Genomic DNA, 5,625 nt, shown 5'->3' on the forward strand with positions numbered 1-5,625 from the left:
TGCACATCATCCTTTCCACCCCCCTTTCCACTCTCTGTACACCCATAACAGATCCTATATTAAATCTCACAACCCCAACACCCCCCTCTATGGTTGGAAGCCCCTCTCTTTGCTGGAAGCTATTCCCAATAGCCCTCTATAGCCAAGCTAGCACTCCTCAACAGCCTTCTCCAATCAAGCTCTCATAGCTAACCCCGTGTATTATGGAGGGGGTGTCCTACACCTCTCTCCCCCTTGTGAATAGACTTAAGGGACAACCCTCCTCCTTCCCCACTAGTTCTGGGCCCTTGTTCTTCACATAAGGACACTCTACTTTTTGTCCCCCCATATGAAGAGACTTAAGCAAGCACACTCTAGCCGTAAAGAGGTGGTTTCCCACACAGGGGTGATTCTTTTGCTCATAAAGTGAGCAAACGGACTCCAAATTGCGATCCATCTGGATCGCAATTTGGAGCACACTCTAGCCGTAAAGAGGTGGTTTCCCACAGGGGTGATTCTTTTGCTCATAAAGTGAGCAAACGGACTCCAAATTGCGATCCATTTGGATCGTTGAGTTTGTGATTGTGTGAGCTACAAGAGAGTGGATAGTATGGTTCATCCTTGAAGACGCCAAAATTCTACCTCGAGAAGTGTGATGATAACACAAGAGGAGGGGAGTCTCCGACAGCTCTTCCTTTGGGAGTCCCTCATAGAAGCAATGGCTAGTTTAGCTTAAAAATCATTCTATTTTTCTTGTTGAATTGTTGCATTCTCGTTCCTTTGATTCAAGAGAAGATAATGTGGTTTCTCATATCTTATGAGATTGGGTTGAACTATTGTACTGCTATCTTACTTAAATTAAACTATGCCTTGCCTTGATGCTAACCCAGTTCCTATGCTTGCGTAGCCGGGCGCGGCGATGACATTAGCGAGAGACCTGGAGCCGGCCTAAGGTATCCCTCCTACCATCAGGAAATTGGAAGTTGCCTATTTTTTGAGAGTTATGGATGTTTCCTAGTTCTACGGGCCTAGGTTAGTGTGGTAAATAATGAAAAGATGTAAGGGAGAAGAGAGCTTGAGCTCTTGCAACAAGCACACACACACTCACACAAACCCTAGAAGAGAACACACAAGGTGAGAGGCTGAAAATTCTTCTCTTCTTCACAACAAAAAGAGGTCTACAAAGTGCTAAATGGAGTGGGTAGGTGTGGGATAGTCGATGTGGTCGCGAGCTGTAGAATCTCTGGCAAAGATATGTTGGTGCCAGCAGCTACCAAACCCGCCAGTGATGTAAACGGTCATGCAGGCGCCTCATGAGTGTCAGCTCATGTTAAGCTTAACATCTCAACACTCCCCCTCAATATCAACTCCAACTCATGAACTCCAAGCATATCTTGAAATCTATGGAGCTTCTTAGCTCCCAAGGCCTTCATGCAAATGTCGGTAATCGGATCCTCTGTGCTGATGTAGGCCAAGTCGATGTCGCCTAACTCTCTTCCTCCTAATAAACTGGTAATGTACCTAAATGTGTTTTGTCCATGTATAGAAAATTGGGTTCCTGTTACTACTAAGATTTTCACAATATATAACAACCTTTCTCTCCACATACAATCCCAAATCAGCAAAGTAGCTTGCATAACTAAGCTACCTCACATGCTGCCACCGTAGCTCCTCTCTACTTGACAAGCCAATTGTGGGATGCTTCTTGCTCTCCCCAATGAAAATATAAATCCACTCGTAGATCTCCTCTCTGTTGAGATATCGAGCTCATCTAGTGAGGCGGTGGACACTGATGACCCGCCTAGGGGATAGGCCACCACTGGCATGGTTGATGAGATCTTGGGTGATATGCGGCCAGTGGGATGACAGGCTATGTGACAGCCATTCTAGAGATTATAGTTATAGCACCAGCTCATTTAGTTGGGTTCACACTATAGAGAACCCTTGTATGTATTGGTTGAGTACCTTTCATATTATGTGTACTCTTATCTTGTATATGGCGTGTTGAGTGTTGAGTGAAGAAGGAGAAGATTTTTAGCCTCTCACCTTATGTGTTCTCTATTAGGGTTTTGTGAGTGTGTGTGTGTGCTTGCAAGAGCTCAATCTCTCTTCTCCCCTACATCTTTTCATGGTATCAGAGCCTGGTTCATGCTAAGGGCTGAGCTCTGCAAGCAAGAGAACCACAAGAAGTGGTACGAGGGTAAGAGCTTCAACTACTCTTCCCTATTTGTGTTGGTGACTACAACCTTGTCAGGAGCTCTACGGGAGGCACCAGCAACGATCTCTGATTGAGGAGCTTTCTTCGCGGGAGTAAAGCTATAGGGCAACTATATTGTCCTCTCGGATGACATTTTCTGGGCCGAAAATGCATTTCTAGACCTCCGTTTTTCAAAAAGCAGGCGATTTCGAGCACTGCGGGTAAGTCATCGATTCTCTGTAGAACTCTGTTTTAAGAACTGCACGAAGATAGATTGGCTGTGCAGACATTGTGGGTGCTGTAAAGAGGTCAACAGTTGCCATTGGGTGTATGTATGCACATTGAGGTCACTGGTTGTGACATTTGAGTGTACTACAGTACCGCTGCAGAAAATACAACAGTTTATGCAAGACAAACCAGAGTGCTGTTAATGATGGCATAACCCAGATTGTGGCTGAGAAGCTTGATAAGAATAACTTCCATGCTTGGAGGTTCAGGTTAACAAATTTCTTGATGGGAAAGGGCTATTAAGACTACATAGAAGATGAGCATGAAGAGGCACCAGAGATACCGGACATAAAACTGCTGAAAGAGTTTAAAGACTGAAACCAAGGAGCCAGGAAAGTTATGTATTGGCTCCATTAGTATACAGGACACCATGATTGGGCACATTCAGGATACCAAGTCCCCCAAGGAGGTGTGGGACACCTTGGTAAAGCTCTATGAAACAAATACCAAGGCACGTAAGATACAGTTGAATAAACTTCATACTATGGAGAAAAAGAGCATGTCTATGAAGAATGACTATGCGTTGAAGATAAAGGGTATTGTGGAATTCCTTGCATCTATTGGTGTGTCAGTAGATGATGATGATAAGGTGGAAGTCTGTCTATGTGGTCTCGGGCCACAATACAAGGCGTTCAAGACGTCTATTCAGACTTGGGAAAACATTCCCAATTTTACAGATTTGGTGTCTATGCTGATTATAGAAGAGAAGAGCTTGGGTGAAGACCAACAGTCTTCACAAAACAAAAACAATTCAGAGCAACATGCCTTCTACACAAGTTCAGGAAGAGGATGAGGTAGAGGAGGCCGTGGACGCGGTCAAGGAGGTGGCTGAACAGGTAATCAGAATTATGGCCAGTAGTAGTAACAACAACAGTCCCAGAATTCACAACAACAACAACAACAACACACAGGTGGAAGAGGCCAATTCAAAGGCAGGGGGAGTCAAAGAGGCCGTGGAAATTGGCAAAGGCAGTATAATGATGCACGTGGATGCTTTTATTATGGTAAGCCTGGACATGTGCAGGCAGAGTGTTATAAGAAGCAGGCCGACATGCAAAATGGAAAATTGCAGCAAAACAACTATGCATCCTCGAGCAAAAACAATGAGGATAATGAAAGGTTATTTGTTATGCAGCATGTCATGAATGCCATGTCTAAAAATGTTGAAGAAGCACAAAAAGATGATGTATGGTATGTTGATTCAGGTGCTTCGAATCACTTGACAAGACATGGGGAGTGGTTCAAGGAGATGAAAAACCCGGAAAGACTAGGTTTTGTGGAAACAGGGGGATGACACTGCTCATCCAATTGCCCATGTTGGAGATGTGCCATTGTCTATGCAGGATGGCAAAGTGAAGTATCTTGCAGATGTACTTCATGTTCCGAACATAACAAAGAATCTGGTTTTAGTTGGCCAGACGATTGAGCAGGGTTTGTAGGTTTGATTTAACCCTGATGGTTGTTATGTTGAAGACTCTAAAGACAAGTGCAAGTTGGTTGCAAAAGGCAACAGAGTGGGTAGAATGTTTACATTGAATGTAAACATGCCTGAAGTGAGTGCTACGATGTTTGCAAATGGTTCAGGAATTGTTGCAGACACAGACATTTGGCATAAAAGGATTGGACATGTGAATGTACAAAGATTGAAGTCTATGCAGACTAAAGGAATTGTAACAGGGCTGCCAAAATTTAAAGTGGAAGGTATGCAGAGAATATGTGAAGCATGCCAATTTGGGAAGCAAACAAAGCATGTATTTCCACGTAACAGATATGTGAGCAGAAATGCACTAGATGTTGTGCATTCAGATATATGGGATCCTACGAAGACCATATCTATGGGAGGCTGTAGGTATTATGTGATGTTTATTGATGAGACCACACAAGGAAAGTGTGGGTATAATTCATGAAGGAGAAGTGTGAGGTATTCACTCACTTTCAGAATTTCAGAGTTATGGTTGAAAAGTAAACAGGAAAATATGTAAAGTGCCTAAGGTCAGATGGAGGGGGAGAGTACTTCTCTAATGAGTTCTCTGAATTTTTGAAAAAGAATGGTATTCGAAGATAGTTCACATGTAGATACACTCCGCAGCAAAATGGAGTTACTGAACGAAAAAACAGGCACATTGCTGAGATTACGCAAGCATTGATGGAAGAGAAGAATATGCCGCATAGCTATTGTTGGGGCTGAGGCTGTTTCTACAGCAGTTTACATCTCATGAACAGGACACCAACTGCAGCCATACATGATGTAACTCCAGAGGAGAGGTTTACTAGTAGAAAACATGATTTGTCTCATCTGAAAGTCTTTGGATGCATTGCATATGTGCATGTGCCAGATGAGTTGGAGAACTAAGCTGGATCCAAAAGCTGAAAAGTGTTTGTTTATTGGATATTCCCTTAAGCAAAAGGGATACAGGTGTTATAACCCTACTACACGTGAGTTGAGGGGGGTAAGCAGGGATGTTGTTTTTGATGAGATGAGCAGCTGGTATGCTGCTAAAAAAGAAGCCATTGGGGCTTATGTGAGTGTAAGTGTGGTTGCACAGAATGCAAGTCAGCAATCACAGTCTTTGAGTGGACCAGGAGACCATGGAGTGGCAAGCTGCGTCATAATACCGGTCCTGCAAATGTGGTTAGTACATCACATAAAGGAAAAGAGAAAGTGGTTGAGCCCCTTGGTATGCCTGACATTTCTGCAGGGCATTCTCATGTTGATGGAGAGTCTAGTGGCTCAGAGATGAGCCTTGATGAGGAGCTTGGGATCCTAGCTATGAGAACACCTGGCTATGGAAGCCATGAATGCAAAGCTACGAAGATCTGGGAGAGTGAAGAATCCTATGTAGAGATTTACCTATGATGGTTATGTGGCACATCACTATGCATATATGGCAAAGGTTGTGCAGGTTGTAGAGCCCACATGCATTGATGAGGCTGTTGGAAATGTGTGTTGGGAGAAAGCTATGGATGAGGAGATGAATGCACTATATGGAAATGAGACTTGGGATTTAGTGCAATTGCTTGAAGGCAAGTGGATGCAAGTGGGTGTACAAAGTAAAACATAACAGTGATGGAAGCATAACAGGTACAAGGCTAGATTGGTAGCCAAAGGATATGCGCAGACATATGGCATTGATTATGAGGAAACTTTCAGCCCAGTTGAG

The sequence above is a fragment of the Cibotium barometz genome, chromosome 55 (genome assembly GCF_041138505.1).
Source record: "Cibotium barometz isolate CiBa-2024 chromosome 55, ASM4113850v1, whole genome shotgun sequence".
Classification (NCBI taxonomy): domain Eukaryota; kingdom Viridiplantae; phylum Streptophyta; class Polypodiopsida; order Cyatheales; family Cibotiaceae; genus Cibotium; species Cibotium barometz.